A 16,472-nucleotide genomic window follows, 5' to 3' on the forward strand; every position below is an offset into this window, starting at 1 on the left:
ACTGCCAAAAAAACAAGGCCACTAATTGGCCTCCGGTCCCTAATTAGAACAGAGTGAGTAGATACAATGGATGGGGGTTTCCTCAGAGGGCACCCATTTACTCACAAATTTGATGATCCTAGACCCCTGGGAGACTGGGAAACAGGCTGATTCAGCTGGTGTGCTGGAGCTGTGATCAGCCTGGACACACCTGTCCAACCTGCATGTTCCAGAATCTTCTTTAGTAGATGTTCAGATAGGGGCCAAAAATGTAAATATGTCTAAACTAACATCAGAGCATATCCCAGTGAATTTGTTAGGCAGAGATGCTGTGTGTCAGCTGCAGATAGACATAAAATGTACGAAGGGGGAGTAGAGGTACTCAGTGGACAGTTCACCCTTCTGCAACAAAGGTTGTTGTCCAGCAGGGATAGTATAGCTTATACGGATTAGAAGAAGTTATTGGAAAGGTTTGGGAAATCTTAGAACAGTGGAGACCATTTATACAGGAACAATATAGCAATGTGCTAAATTGGAAATAGGATAAATACAGTTGTTAGTGGCAATGGGAGATTTCAGTGATCCTGGAGTGAGGGATGAGTGGGACCGGATGACAGATCCGCTGCCTGGCCGAGAGAAAGACGGGATGCGCATGACGGCAGACTGGATAATATTAGGCCCTGAGGGAGTAGCCATTCAGATATGGAGGACGAGAGTAGTGGGAGAATGGTACAACACACCAGAGGAGGACCCCCCCTTAGCAGTGGCTTTTAATCAGCCCATGCTGGATCTGGGAGAAATGATGGGGCGAGCAAAGCAGGTGGTTTGGGTGCCGACAGAACATGAAGGAGTGCAGGCAGCGGCAGGAGAGAAGCTGGTAAGGAGTCAGTCGAGTGCAGAGAGTGTAGGAGATTTCAGAGGTTTGTGGTTGTGGAGCATGATTGGAGTGCAGTGTGAAGGGAAATAAAGGACAGAGGAATGTTGGCAGGAGATGGAAGTGCCTGAGGAGGTGTGGTTCCACTTTGGAACCCCGCCCCTCCCATCTGTGGTCAACCTTCCCCTTCTCAGTCTCTTATTTCTGGCCAGACGCGAGATCTTCGTGGTTTATGCAGCGTGCAAGCGTTTTTCCCCTCCTTGTGTTCCTGTCTTCCTGTGTACCGATCTCTGCTTCGCCTCCTTGGCTCCGAGTCATGCCTGGCGCGCTTACTGCCATCTACGATCAGCCGACCTGGATTACCGACATCGTCTGCCGTTTCAGCCCTCTGACAGCCGACGCCGGATGGATGGATGGATTCGAGCTTGTATTTGAAATAGAAACATCGCAGCGGTTCTCAGGCAACAGCTGGACATATTTATTTTTCAGCTTGGAGTTGTCTGGCTTTAAACGATTACATTGAAGCAGAGGTACTTGTTTTTGGTAAAAGCAAGAAATATAAGTTTTGTGTGTCTGAACTCTGGTCTTTACTCCCTGCACACATTGATGGCACGGAAGGACAGTCACTGCAGTCACCTATTCTCACAGACTGACTTTCTCCTTTAAGTGCTGATAATGCAGAAGAAGATGGATCATTGGCTTGCTTGCTTAATAACCACAAGCACCCATATTGCAGAATGAATGAGACTGAAGTGGATGGAAGGCCACATCATTCTGTCTGCAGTGAAAGAAATAATAGGAGTTGGAATTGATTATGATTATGGAGAAAATGGCTGGCTATGGTGAGAAAGCTGTGGAAATTTGTGCCAATTCACATCGGTGAGGGCATAAAGGGTAATTTCTTTCAGTATGGGACGAATTCACATATTTGTGCGAGGAAGGTAACAAAAGTTCACTAAAGTACACTATATTAAATTTGAATGTCTTTAATTAAAATGTTATGTACAGTATAACACTGCACCTTTTAACACTGCATGTCTGGCAGTGAAGGTCACATTCAGTTTGCTGAATGTATTCTGTCTTAAATGGTCGGTCTATTTTTCCTTCTGCTGGATGATGTACCCAATTTTCTAATAAACAAAGAGTATAATGAACAAGTTGATGTTCTGTGTGTCTGATACCTGTACATGTTTGGCAAAGCAGTATATAGTTACTGCCTACATTTTTGGCTGTGCATGTGTGATTTTGATGGGAATATTATATTTTTATATCTGTGTGTAGATTTTTTCAGCAATAATTGAGTTTATCCTTCTGTACAGTATTTAAGGTTTTGGTAATTCATGATTTATTTGTATTTGTGCAGTGTGCAGTTACCAGGTTATAAATAAACAAATAAATAAATGTGACATCAGAAGAGATGTACAATCACAGTAAAATGTGTGAAAGTAATGGAATGTGAAAATTGTTTGTGCGTATAAGTCTCCACATGTATAAAACGGTTGTATACCATAAGGAAAAGGAGCAATGGATGAATTACATAAAGTGCTTACTGTCCAAAACGAAAATGAGTCATGTTTGGCGTAACATAAATATTCAGTGAGTTAACCCTTCGAACTCGACAAACGCAAAATGCGTTTTTCGCACCTATTAATCTGAAGCTCTTAACTTTGGATATGCATAATGCACAGACAAGAATCATATGTCTTTGGAATCAAGAGAACTATCAGCTAACTTCACCAAGTCACCATATGGATGCAAAATCAAAGATTTCTGCCTGGCACTAAGCATGTATTCCTCTGTCACGTCACCGTTGGGAAGTAGGACCCAAATGCAAGCTGTAGGGCAGAATCCCCTTCGTGGGGAGTTTTATTGACAGGCAGGTTTGGGCACAGAGACGCAAACAGACAAGGACACAACTGGAGAAGATAGGACTGGGCACTTTACCAGACTAAGGAATGGGAAAACACAAGGAAGCTGATAGTGACTGACAGAAGGGGAGGAACATGGGATGAGACTAATAGACACCAAGCGTGGCTCATCAGGGAGGAGAACTGGAGGGTAAGGTTGACTAAATGGGCAAGACATGACAGTAAACGCCCCCCTCCCAATCCTGTGCCCTCCGGGTACAAGGGCATCATTAAGGGGACACACAGACCAGGGCAAAACCAAGGACAACAGGGGAGACTAACCCCCAGGACACAACTCATGACAGGCCAGGTAATCCAACAGGGATGCTGACTATGGACCAAAAGACAGACAGTGGGTGTCAGTGGGAACAAAGGACACAGTAGAAGGAGACAAAAGGGAGGGATTGGGCATCAAAAGGACCAAAGACGACACAGGGACAGACAAGGCAGGACACAACCAGACAAGACAGGCAAGCAACGGAACCAGTGCAACAATAATATGGCCAGGAGAGGGGAACCTAAAGCGGGAAGCAAGAGTGACTGGAGTGGGGGCTGGAACAGTGAAATCGGGCTAAGAGGTGAAACCAGGGAGAGCCACGGGGAAGCAAGACTACAGACCAAAGACTGAGGTATTAGGAGGGGCAAGACACTAGGTAGCATGGGAGGTAAAGTGAACAGTTCAGGGCCTCTGATGGGCTCCGGGGTGCCGCAGAAGGGTCACGGCCAGGGGGGCCTTTGGAATCCTGTCTGGGTCTGTAGAAGCTCTACTCGTCTGCGGCAGCCGAGGGAAGAACAGCATCGGTAGACGGCGAGGGGTTGGCAGAGTCGGAGGGTGTCGAGGGGCAGGCAGGACAGGAACTGGACCAAACCAGGGACCCTGCAAAACAAAAACACAGGCCAGTACCAGCGCCATGAGGAGACCGGATGTGGTTCCTTTTGGGAATCATTGAATGGGGTACCCTGAAAGACCATCTTGGACCAAGCCTGGATCAGGAGGCAGGTCTGGGTAGCATAACCTCGTTTTTTCCTCCTGGACCTCAGCTCACGACTGGATTTCCGTTGACCCTGCCGTTGTCGCGGCGATAGCCTCCTCGGCTGGGGAAACTTTGGCCACGGGGCTGACACCACGGAGTGGGACTCAGGGCAAGACCTGGAGGCTCCCACTCCATGTCCTCCGGGGGAATGTCCTCCAGGTCAGCCCCCTCTGGGCTGGCATTGTCCGGAGAGTCTGATGACAGGCTGGTGATGCCTTAATCCAGGCTGGCTGTGCCTTAATCCATACTAAATGTAATTAAACATAATGAAATTTAAAAGAATAAAATGGTAATTAGAGGAAAATTTAACGTGCAAGTTTTAAAAAATGGGCTTTTCCTTTTATCCAGATGTCTGCAAGCGCTGTGACTCTGTGATGAATGGTGACGTATGAGATCCTGAGACTGGGCGACGCTTCCAAGGATGGGTGGCAGGTGGCATTTCCCAGGAATTACAGGCTGGAGATGCCTGAGGAGCTCTCCTGGAGGGAAGACAGAAAGAGAAGAAGGGAACAAGCAGAGGCTGTGGGGAGAAAAAGACTGCAGAACCAGTTAAAGTTGTACAGCTGGATGGTACAAATGCCCTCAAGTCTTGGTCCACGAGGGTTCCTGTTTTTAATTTACAAAAAAACAATAAATTAATTTAAAATAAATCTTAAGGCTTATCATTTACATCTGTCTAGTAGTTAAAACACATACAATCGATTAACTTACCTGGTGATTTTGGAACTTCTGACTCCAAAGCAAAATAATACAGATTACAAGTAAATGCATCATTCTACTTGGGGAAAAGGGATAAATTAAATAAAGGGTTAACTTTGGAATCTAAATCAAAAACAGCAATATCATATCAAGGGTCTTCAATACCTTTTTCCTGTGTCTGCTCCCTTTACATGTAGATACTGATATAAACACGTACCTATAAAATATATTATGTTTAGTTTATAAGCTTATTTCATTATAACAAACAAGCACAATCCATAAGTGCACTAGGCCTAACACATGGTTCAGAAGCCTCCTACCCCACCTTACACCAGCCACATGGACACCATCTGTCCAACTGGGCAACCTCAGCGTCTTGTGCCTCCTGAAACGCCACCTCAGTTTCTTCTTCTTCCTCACATCCTTCTTCCTGAATGGTTTCCAGCCATGATCTGCCTCCTTGTGACACAATAGATCCCAAAGCATTCCCTCTACTTTTCTCTCCTTCTCCCTTAACCTCCTCCACATTCACTCCTACCTCACATCCATTCTCCTCACCTCCATTTACCATATGCATTCCATTCATACCAGCCTCCGCCCCCTCCATCTCACCATTGGACGCCCCTTTCTGATACCTCCACATTTTCCCAAGTAGCCCTTCCCAATCCCTCCTTATCCCCCCCAACCTGGACAGTGGGGGTGTCGCTCGTGAGCACTCCTCCACACTGTCTCCCCAGTCGATCACCTTGTCACACAGGTTCCAGGCATCCCAGTACTGGGTGTTGATCAAGGCAACCGCTGTCTGAATTTGCTTTCTGAGGAGTAAATGATAGATAGTTAACCAACTATTTACAGTGATAATTAAATGAATAAAGACCAGACAGATCTTCAACCATAAAAAAACAGTTGCTATAATTATTATAATCATGGGAGTAAATTTCATTTAACAGTAGGGGGGGACAATAAATATAACATTTCTCATAAGCAATTTTTGAAGGGGACACAAATAATACAGTCAAATTGTACTTATGAAGATTTATCCTCACAGTGAAAAACATTACTTCTGTCATTACTATTGTAGCAGGGAGACTGTGTCATTATGCTTATTTTCAAAGTTTTTCTCAGGTTAAATGACAAAGCAGATTTTTCTTCAAAACTATTTATTGCATTTTTTGTTATGTTGTTTACGGTCAAGCCATCAACATACAATAAAATTTAAACATGACTATTATTGTGAAAAAGATATCACATAAGTAATGTTTTGCATCAAAATCAACAATTAAATAACCAATTTACAGTAACTGTTCTATGCAAAAAAAAAAAAACATCTGCAATTTAAAGCAAACTTACATTAATGAATGGACACTAAACAAAAGTACCAAATGTGTTTTTCCTGGTATCACGGGGCCCCACAAACTCCTGGCATATGTTGTTTATGTTAAAGTTGTCCAGCTCATCTTTCTGCATATTCAGACTAACAGACTGTTAAGTCCATCGTGGCCCATAGTAGCCCTTAGCCACGTCTTTAGTCTGCGCAATGCACTGAAGCTCCTCTCAGCTTCACATGAGGACACTGGAACCACCAACAAAATTCTGACAAGGACCTCAATCTGGTTAAACAAGCCTGAAGGGCCAGTGCTTTGGACAGGATCTTAGTCCGTATTCAATAAGCCTTTAGGTGAAAGGAGGTGTAAGAATGAGGATCTTTCCCCTTTTTAAGCATGAGAAATATTAGCTTGGGCAAGAGGTTCAGGTTGTTGAACATGTCCAATAGGAGAGAGGACAACTGGGGCCATAACTTTTTATAGAACTCTGAAGGAAAGCCATCGGGTCTGGGACATTAACCACTTTGCGAAGCAGCCGCCATGGTGGTCAGTTCAGTTACAGTGATAGTGATAGTGACATCTAAATCATTCACAGCCACACATTCCTATGAAGGAATGGCTAAATCCCTAAAGAAACTATTGAACTCTAGACAACAAGTGAGAGGAGAAAAGCTTGAATGCATTATTCATTTCTAGAGGATTTGCTCGTAATAATGAGACCTTGTTTGCATCAGTAGTTCAGCAGTATGTTGAGACACTAGAAATTCATATTCTGCTTGTATCGTTAGATGCTCCTTATAAACATCAGCAGATGGGGAGAAACATATCAATTGTCAAGATCTGCTTCACGCTGTGTTAAATATGCCATCTTCTCCTTCCACAGCTCTCTATCATTGCTTACATATCAGATAATCTGCCCACTAGTATCGGTCTGCAAGGTTTCCAGCGATATGGAAACAAATACATCTGGAGATTTATTTAAAGAAAGAAAATTGGCAATTTGTTGTGAAATAAAATCAACAACGAAAGCAACTGAGTGTTGAACCGTCAAGGACACCATGTTCTAACAAAATTTTCGAGGAGACTGGAGCATGATCTGAGAAAGCTATTTTATCATAGCTACTCAGATATTGAGCAAGAAGTCTCTTATCAACTGCTCTTATCGACAATAGATAAACTATAGTGAGATGTTGGATATTTAAGTTATTTAATTTGTATGTTGATATTTTTTGCAGTCTGATTGAAAGATAATTCATTGCAGCTCTGAAGATAATTCTAAAGGTTCTAAACAAAAATAAATAAAAGACATTCCTTCCTTTGTTAAAAGGTTCTAAACAAACTGAAAACAACCCATTTGTTGTTACAATCGTCCTTAGTAATTGCTCATCCTGAATATAATTGTTAAAATAAAAGCAATACAAGTCTTTATTCCACTTTGTCATTTTTAAAATTGAAATACTGTCAAACAGAGATTCTAACTATGAACAAAAAACATATAATTTTAAATTTGAATTAAGCATATTTGCAAAAAAAATGTACTGTATATGAAGAATCGTTTTGGAATCGGATCGTGGATCCCAGAATCGTAATTGGATCGGATCGCAAAGTACCTAAAGATTCCCACCCCTAAGTGACAGTCACATAATGTTGGTGGGCTTGAGAGGTCTGGTGTGCTGTACATTTTTCAGTGGCTTTCTTCCAATTTCTAAAGCCTGTACTAACGAAAGCGGCATCAGGTCTATGACCTAAAGAGGACTGGTTTGAAACACCTTTGCTGAAGTAAAAACATAACACCCCTTACACTGATGGACTGTAATTTAGCCATGGAAAGTCTTGATACGATTTCTCTTGAAATGTCAATGACTTCTTTGAAAACATTTGTTTTTCGATACACTAGGGAGGTAGTTGTGCAGGCACTGAGATCTAAACTAAAAACTGTGCTCCCTGTGCTGCTGCTGGCAATATCATCTCTTTGTTCTGCTGTCTCCGGCTCCCTCCCTGGTTCTGAATCTGCCCCTTCCTCTACTCTCACTGTCTCAGAACAGACTGACTCCTAAAGCAGAAATAATGCAGGAAAAGATGTTTTCCATACTCATAATACTCAACTTGTTTACATTACACTTGTTAAATTGACAGATCATACTGTAAATTGGTGAGCCTGTGATGTTCATCTACTGAACAGCCACAACTCAGAAAACATTAAAGAAATTGTTCATCCAAAAAAAAATTCTGTCCTTATCCCTTCAATAAAAGCACAACACACTTACCTGACACTGTACATCTGAATGACCCTGCTCTACCTGTCCCTCAATAATTTCTGTCTCCTTTGCCTGCGATTGATATTGTGACATTAGTAGTCATAAGTACCCATTCTTAAAGCCAAATTGCCATAATATGTGAACTTTTCGTTTCGTTACTTGGCGTTTAGGTGCACTGAAAAATGTTCCTATGTCCATTTTCCTTTTCTCTGTCATTTTACCTAGTCTATGACACTGCAAGGCAAGGCGAGTTTATGCTGTAGCACATTTCATACACAATGGTAATTCAAAGTGCTTTACACAAAGAAAGTAAAACTAACATAAAATAATCACAACAATAAAAACAAGGAATTAAAAAAAGTTTCAATTTGTATTTAAAATGAATAGTTAGGTACACTTAAGAACAGAATAGAAACTGATTATACAAAAAAATACAGTGGGGTCAGTTTGGACGTAGCACAGTGCTCATTTAGTAAATGCACAGCTAAACAATATGCTAACTGTGGCCGTTAATGTTAAGTTAATATTATGCCAGGTCGTCACAAATAAAACAATGCATTGGAAACTGCTTTGGCGCGTTAGTTGCAGTGCACTATGGAACAAGTTATTGTAAACAAGCGAACGTTAACTACACAAGTAATATTTTAGTCGCTAATATATCAAATTCATGGGAAATTACATCGGTAATCAGCTTTTTTGCCGAAACTAATTTATGAATGAGTATGCATTAACTACATTAAAGATAATCTCTTTATTTAAAGTGAATAAAATACCCTACTTACTGGAATTCAACGTTAATAGATCCGCAGCCACACACCTGACTCGTGTGTGTAGAGTAGGTGAGATGAACTGGGAAAGCAGGCAGCGGGCCAAACCACTGTGAGGAATGGGGGGGGGACGCAACTGTTTCTAAATGCATTATTTGGGTTTGTTTTATTTTCTACTTACACAATTATTTTAGGTATACGTATATATATTTTTCATAATAGAGAGTGCGTTTTTTTTAATAATTTATTGGGGGGGGGACAACTCTCGGATGGGGGTGGGGGGGCATGTTCCCTCCGTCCCCTCCGCGATTTACGCCCATGATTATAATGAGTAATTGTGGGGTTTATTGCTTCCGTAGGATAAGCGGTTTGGAAAGTGGATGGATGGATGGATTATAATGAATAATTGTGGGGTTTATTGCTTTCAGGATAGGCTCCGGACACCCCGAGACCCAGTAAGATAAGCGGTTTGGAAAATGGAAATTGTGGGGTTTACAGAAAAAAAAACTGTGCTGGCGATTATAACTAACATGGAATAGGAAACAACAGCGCTCCACAAGTGAAAACCCAGATGAATGCTACTGAGAACTGTGTTAACACTGATGAAACTAAGAGTATTTTTTAAATTCTGTGCAACATTGTTTTTTTAAAAATGCAATAGTCAGCTTGAAGCATTTACCTTATTACGAAAGCAATGCCCCAAATTACTTAAACATTTTAGGTAAACATTTTACCATCCATTACCGTAAGGGTTCCCAGCCCCCGGTCAGTGTACCGGTACAGTCCGCGCTCAGTGCTCGGGGGGGGCGGGCTGTGCCTACCGTCCTGTGCCTACCGTCCTGTTTATTACGGGTTCGCGCCGTATTAAAAAGAAAACTGTCTGTATTGTTTAGTGCCGGATTTCCGTTCGCATAGCCAATCTCCCACCATTCCGCATATTTTATCGTGGACACCCCGGCAAATTACACCGCCGTTTTAGGGATCAGTGACATTTTTTGAAGTTTGGGAAGATTTTACTAACCAAATAGCTGTCTATCATCATCACTTCGATATAAGAGCACCCCCAATAAAAATAAAGACCACAAGTTTTAATGACATTAAAAACATGCAATAATTTTATCGACATGTACTACATTAGTATAGTATAAAAGAGTAAATAATCAAAGTAGCATAATATAATTTGAAGAATAAAAGGAAATTTTGGAGAGCTAACAAACTGCTCAATTGAGCGCCATTTTCATTCGTAGAGTTTGCTGTGCTGCAAACGGTAAAGAATATTTACGTTGTTTCTATGGAAACTACTCCCACTGTCCGCTTAACATTAATGTAATAGTACGTACGTTGAAATTGGCTAATGAGTTGTATTACGCTACGTGCGTATTACGTCATAACTCTTGCGTAACGTCCATTTAACCGGGGAATGTCGAAGACGTGCTATGTAGTTCAGATGTAGAAAGTTCTACGTTTCTTTTAAATGTTAAAGAAAGTTTCATAAAAACAAATTGTATAGCGAATGTTCAGTACAATAGGAAGCGTTATTTTATTCAAGCAAATGGAGCTGAGGCATAATATTTAAAGGAATGTTATTCAAAGGTAATAAGCTTCCACCACACTGCAGCTTAAATACACGCGTAATGAGGCAAAATACCGCTTTCTTAAATTAATTACATGATACGTGAATGTCCTGCTTTGTCTTCCAATAAGATAAGCTCGGTGGCTATAAAAACTCATACATTTAGCTGATACAAATTAATTTTGTCCTTTGGAAAAAAAAGTAGCTGATTTTTGGCTTGTTGAGGCTTCTACATATGACAAACCACAAGATGGCACTGCCTGAGCAGGCTTTTAGAAATGTACTGGAGTGCCACTAGCAGGCAAGCAAGTTACTTTGCAAGTTCTAGAGCACAGCAATGGTGTTTGACATTCTGTTAGCTATATACGCAGGGATGGATATAACTGGTAAGCAAGTACGCATTCACCTTTAAAAGCGATATGTGCAGCAATCGGTTGTTGTAACAGTGTGAATTCGTACGTACTTTATGTGCATTTGCGGCGATATGACAAGAAATTACCGTGCATTTTAACCTTTAATTTTCCTTACTTCTTTATATTACGTTTTCTCTGCTTTATTTCAGTCAGTCTAACATATTGCGCCACAGCCTTCAACCCAAATTTTCATAGCAGACTTCAGTTAGGAGTACGCCTTAGTAATGATTAACCTGGGACTCACCAGGGAGGTGTAGGGGGATACTATTGTAAATTGCTTAGTTTTAACTATAACAGCCTTAATAATCCTATCAAACACTGTGAAATACTGCAATACCTTTATCACTGAAGGGCTCGTATGATGCTCTTTCAAGAAACTCATTTTAAACCATCAGACGACAGGTGTGGATGGGCAGATCACATCTATCATTCTACAGTCTTTCTGCTGTAGAGCAAGGGACGTAGCAATATTGTTGCATACATCTATTCCCTTTGTTCTTTGCATATCTGATGTGGATTCCCGATCCAAATGGGAGATCTGTCATGATTACTAGTTTATTGTTCATTACACCTGTACTATTGGTTAATGCATGTGCTCCTAATTGCGATGATATTTTCTTTAAGCGTCTGTTCTCACTGGTACCTGATACCTCTAAATATCACCTTATCTTGGGGAGTGATTTAAATTGTCGCTTTAATCCAAAATTAGATCATCCATCCCCCAAGATAGCTCTGCCTTCAAAATCTGTCGAAATGATAAATTCTTTTACCAAAGAATTTAATGTGTCAGGTGTTTTCACAATTCTTTAATCCCACTCGAAAAGAGTATAGTTTTTTTCTCTCAGATTCATCACACGTTTACCCAAATTGACTATTTCTTAGTTGATAAGACTTCTTGCTCAATATCTAAGTAGCTATGATAAAATAGCTTTCTCAGATCATGCTCCAGTCTCCTCGAAAATTTTGTTAGAACATGGTGTCCTTGACGGTTCAACACTCAGTTGCTTTCTTTGTTGATTTTATTTCACAACAAATTGCCAATTTTCTTTTTTTAAATAAATCTCCAGATGTATTTGTTTCCATATCGCTGGAAACCTTGCAGACTGATACCAGTGGGCAGATTATCTGATATGTAAGCAATAATAGAGAGCTGTGGAAGGAGAAGATGGCATATTTAACACAGCGTGAAGCAGATCTTGACAATTGATATGTTTCTCCCCATCTGCTGATGTTTATAAGGAGCACCTAACGATACAAGCAGAGTATGAATTTCTAGTGTCTCAACATACTGCTGAACTACTGATGCAAACAAGGTCTCATTATTACGAGCAAATCCTCTAGAAATGAATAATGCATTCAAGCTTTTCTCCTCTCACTTGTTGTCTAGAGTTCAATAGTTTCTTTAGGGATTTAGCCATTCCTTCATAGGAATGTGTGGCTGTGAATGATTTAGATGTCACTATCACTCTCACTGTAACTGAACTGACCACCATGGCGGCTGCTTCGCAAAGTGGTTAATGTCCCAGACCCGATGGCTTTCCTTCAGAGTTCTATAAAAAGTTATGGCCCCAGTTGTCCTCTCTCCTATTGGACATGTTCAACAACCTGAACCTCTTGCCCAAGCTAATATTTCTCATGCTAAAAAAGGGGAAAGATCCTCATTCTTACACCTCCTTTCACCTAAAGGCTTATTGAATACGGACTAAGATCCTGTCCAAAGCACTGGCCCTTCAGGCTTGTTTGACCAGATTGAGGTCCTTGTCAGAATTTTGTTGGTGGTTCCAGTGTCTTCATGTGAAGCTGAGAGGAGCTTCAGTGCATTGCGCAGACTAAAAACATGGCTAAGGGCTACTATGGGTCAAGACAGACTTCACAGTCTATTAGTCTGCAATATGCAGAAAGACGAGCTGGACAACTTTAACATAAACAACATATGGTAAGAGTGTGGGGCCCAGTGATACCAGGAAAAACACATTTGGTACTTTTGTTTAGTGTCTATTCATTAATGTAAGTTTGCTTTAAATTGCAGATGTTTTTTTTGTTGCATAGAACAGTTACTGTAAATTGATTATTTAATTGTTGATTTTGATACAAAACATTACTTTTTTTATATCTTTTTCACAATAATAGTCATGTTTAAATTTTATTGAACGTTGATGGCTTGACCGTAAACAACATAACAAAAAATGCAATAAATAGTTTTGAAGAAAAATCTGCTTTGTCACTGAACCTGAGAAAAACTTTGAAAATAAGCATAATGACACAGTCTCCATGCTACAATAATAATGACAGAAGTAAAGTTTACGCCCATGATTATAATAATTATAGCAACTGTATTTTCTGTATGGTTGAAGATCTGTCTGGTCTTTATTCATTTAATTATCACTGTAAATATCTGGTTAACTATCTATCATTTACTCCTCAGAAAGCAAATTCAGACAGCGGTTGCCTGGATCAACACCCAGTACTGGGATGCCTGGAACCTGTGTGACGAGGTGATCGACTGGGGAGACGGTGTGGAGGAGTGCTCACGAGCGACACCCCCACTGTCCAGGTTGGGGGGGATAAGGAGGGATTGGGAAGGGCTACTTGGGAAAATGTGGAGGTATCAGAAAGGGGCCTCCAATGGTGAGATGGAGGGGGCGGAGGCTGGTATGAATGTAATGCATATGGTAAATGGAGGTGAGGAGAATGGATGTGAGGTAGGAGTGAATGTGGAGGAGGTTAAGGGAGAAGGAGAGAAAAGTAGAGGGAATGCTTTGGGATCTATTGTGTCACAAGGAGGCAGATCATGGCTGGAAACCATTCAGGAAGAAGGATGTGAGGAAGAAGAAGAAACTGAGGTGGCGTTTCAGGAGGCACAAGACGCTGAGGTTGCCCAGTTGGACAGATGGTGTCCATGTGGCTGGTGTAAGGTGGGGTAGGAGGCTTCTGAACCATGTGTTAGGCCTAGTGCACTTATGGATTGTGCTTGTTTGTTGTAATGAAATAAGCTTATAAACTAAACATAATATATTTTATAGGTACGTGTTTATATCAGTGTAAAAAGGGAAGGGGTTTCTCTATGACTTGGGTTGGTAGTAGCATTTGGGGGGTCAAGGAGTCAGATGTTAGTGGTTTATGGTAGTGTATTGTGTGTTGAAGTTTATTGAATTGGCGGACTACACATCCCATCATCCCCTGCGCACCACAAAATAATAGTCCATGCTTAGTGTGCTGTTTGGTTTATTTCTTTCTTTATTCAAGGCAATAACTTAGAGCTGTGAGGTACCCACTGTTCTAGTTTTATCCATCGGCCATGGTAAAGGGAGAACTTGGGTAAATCAGCAGAAGTCTCTCACCAACTTCCACCCCGGTTGCTGTTTCCTCTGGTCCCTCGGCATATGGGTTCCCTGCGGAAGCGCGCGCCGTCTGGGGAAGGTTCCCTTATAGCCCAGGGTGGAACAGGGGAAGGTGAAGGTTTGGCACAAAAGGGGGGGGGGAAATAGGTGAGAAAGGTTGTTTGTAGGGGTGGGAATCTTTAGGTACTTCGCGATCCGATCCAATTACGATTCTGGGATCCACGATCCGATTCCAAAACGATTCTTCATATACATTTTTTTGCAAATATGCTTAATTTAAAATTTAAATTATATGTTTTTTGTTCATAGTTAGAATCTCTGTTTGACAGTATTTCAATTTTTTAAATGACAAAGTGAAATAAAGACTTTTATTGATTTTATTTTAACAAAATTATATCAGGATGAACAATTACTAAGAACAATTGTAACAACAAATCAACAAATGTGTTGTTTTCAGTTTGTTTAGAACCTTTTAACAAAGGAAGGAATGTCTTTTATTTATTTTTGTTTAGAACCTTTAGAATTATCTTCAGCCGCGAGCTTAAACTCATCCGTGATGTAGTGAGCCGTAATGGTGACATACGAGTCTGTTGAAATTCATGTCCATGCATCGCATGTTATTGCAATCCTGTCCATATTACTTATTGATTCTAAAATTTGAGCTTTAGTCTCCCTGTAGAGTGCGGGTATTGCAGTGTCACTGAAATAACGTCGTGACGGCACACTATTTCTTGGCTCAAGCACCTGTAACATTGAGCGAAATCCTTCGTTCTCCATTACAGAGTAAGGCCAAATCTTTGGCAATGAAACCCGCCACTGACCGTGTAATTCGTTTTGCTTTTTCAGAATTGGATGGAAGCTTTGCTACTTGCTCAAGGGTCCTTTGAGTGAAACCGGCGCTGGGCGCGATCGGGACCGAAGTCCGTTCCTGCAGCTCTGAGTGGAACCGTGTTATATGCTTCTTCATATTAGTAGTGTTCCCGAAATACTTAAATTTGGCGCGACAGACTTTGCACACAGTATGGCTTTTATCAACGACCCCTTTCTCTTTGTCTTCACAAAATCCAAAATGTTGCCACACAGTCGATTTTAAATTTGATGGTGCAGGATGTAGTTTGTCCATTGTTCAAATGATGAGCAGCATATGTAAGAGGCGAGCGTTGTAATGTTTATTTTTCCGGCGCGCAGTCGCAATTTGGTAGAACACAGAATCGATTCTGAATCTTTGAGAATCGATTTTGAATCGTTAGAGAAAGAAAAAAGATGCATCGATGCATCGATTTTTTCTCTCACCCCTAGTTGTTTGTTCTTGCTTTTGTTGTGTGAGGTGGGATGTTCTGTGTGAAAGAGCAGGGGACGGTAATGCTTAAGGGCCAGCTATTATGATGTGTTCCATGTTAAATGTATGTGTTGTAATGTATGTTGTTAGTACATGAAACTCCAACTGGTTTCCCCTTGTCGTTGGGCTGTCCCAATTAGTTTAATGGGAAGCCGTATATAAGGGCAGGGGATTAGAGTAAAAAGGGTGGTTGGTGGTCTTTCTTTTGGTCTAATTGTTGTTTGTTTTTTATTTATTTTTTTTTTTTGTTGTTTTTGTCATGCTGTGGCCTGTGTGGATTATAGGCATGTCAAGGCCAAGAGAGAGGGGTAACAGCTTGAGGTGAGGCTGGAAAGGCCCCATGAAATAAAGCTACCTTTGTTCTGAGGCCTACTGCGTTTGTGCCTGGTTTCTCCCCACTCGCATGCGGGGTTGTTTGCATTCCCTCAACTCAATAAGGCAGGGCCTGTCCAGCTCTTGCCTTTTTCACATTCAGTATCTACATGTAAAGGGAGCAGACACAGGAAAAAGGTATTGAAGACCCTTGATATGATATTGCTGTTTTTGTTTTAGATTCCAAAGTTAACCCTTTAATTTATCCCTTTTCCCCAAGTAGAACGCTGCATTTACTTTACATTTTGCTTTGGAGTCGGAAGTTCCAAAATCACCAGGTAAGTTAATCGATTGTATGTGTTTTAACTACTAGAAAGATGTTAATGATAAGCCTTAAGATTTATTAAAAATTTATTGTTTTTTTGTAAATTAAAAACGGGTACCCTCGTGGACCAAGACTTGAGGGCATTTGTACAATCCACCTGTACAACTTTAACTGGTTCTGCAGCCTTTTTCTCCCCACAGCCTCTGCTTGTTCCCTTCTTCTCTTTCTGTCTTCCCTCCAGGAGAGCTCCTCAGGCATCTCCTGCCTGTAATTCCTGGGAAATGCCACCTGCCACCCATCCTTGGAAGCGTCGCCCATTCTCAGGA

At 41.1% G+C, this 16,472-nt stretch overlaps 2 long non-coding RNA genes across 2 annotated transcripts in view; both read right to left on the reverse strand.

Moving 5' to 3' along the window:
* Window positions 1-2,689: 2,689 nt before the first annotated feature.
* Window positions 2,690-3,987, reverse strand: LOC125725110 (uncharacterized). The gene is made up of 2 exons (XR_007387339.1): window positions 3,720-3,987; window positions 2,690-3,637 (listed from the first exon to the last, which is right to left on the reverse strand). It is a non-coding gene; the product is annotated as an uncharacterized LOC125725110 (long non-coding RNA).
* Window positions 3,988-4,164: 177 nt separating this feature from the next.
* LOC125725108 (uncharacterized) overlaps window positions 4,165-16,472 on the reverse strand; it is a 181,598-nt gene continuing 169,290 nt past the window's right edge. Inside the window, exon 3 of the long non-coding RNA XR_007387336.1 lies at window positions 4,165-4,710. This is a non-coding gene — a long non-coding RNA (uncharacterized LOC125725108). The remainder of the gene's footprint in view (window positions 4,711-16,472) is intronic.

The sequence above is a fragment of the Brienomyrus brachyistius genome, unplaced genomic scaffold (genome assembly GCF_023856365.1).
Source record: "Brienomyrus brachyistius isolate T26 unplaced genomic scaffold, BBRACH_0.4 scaffold61, whole genome shotgun sequence".
NCBI lineage: Eukaryota > Metazoa > Chordata > Actinopteri > Osteoglossiformes > Mormyridae > Brienomyrus > Brienomyrus brachyistius.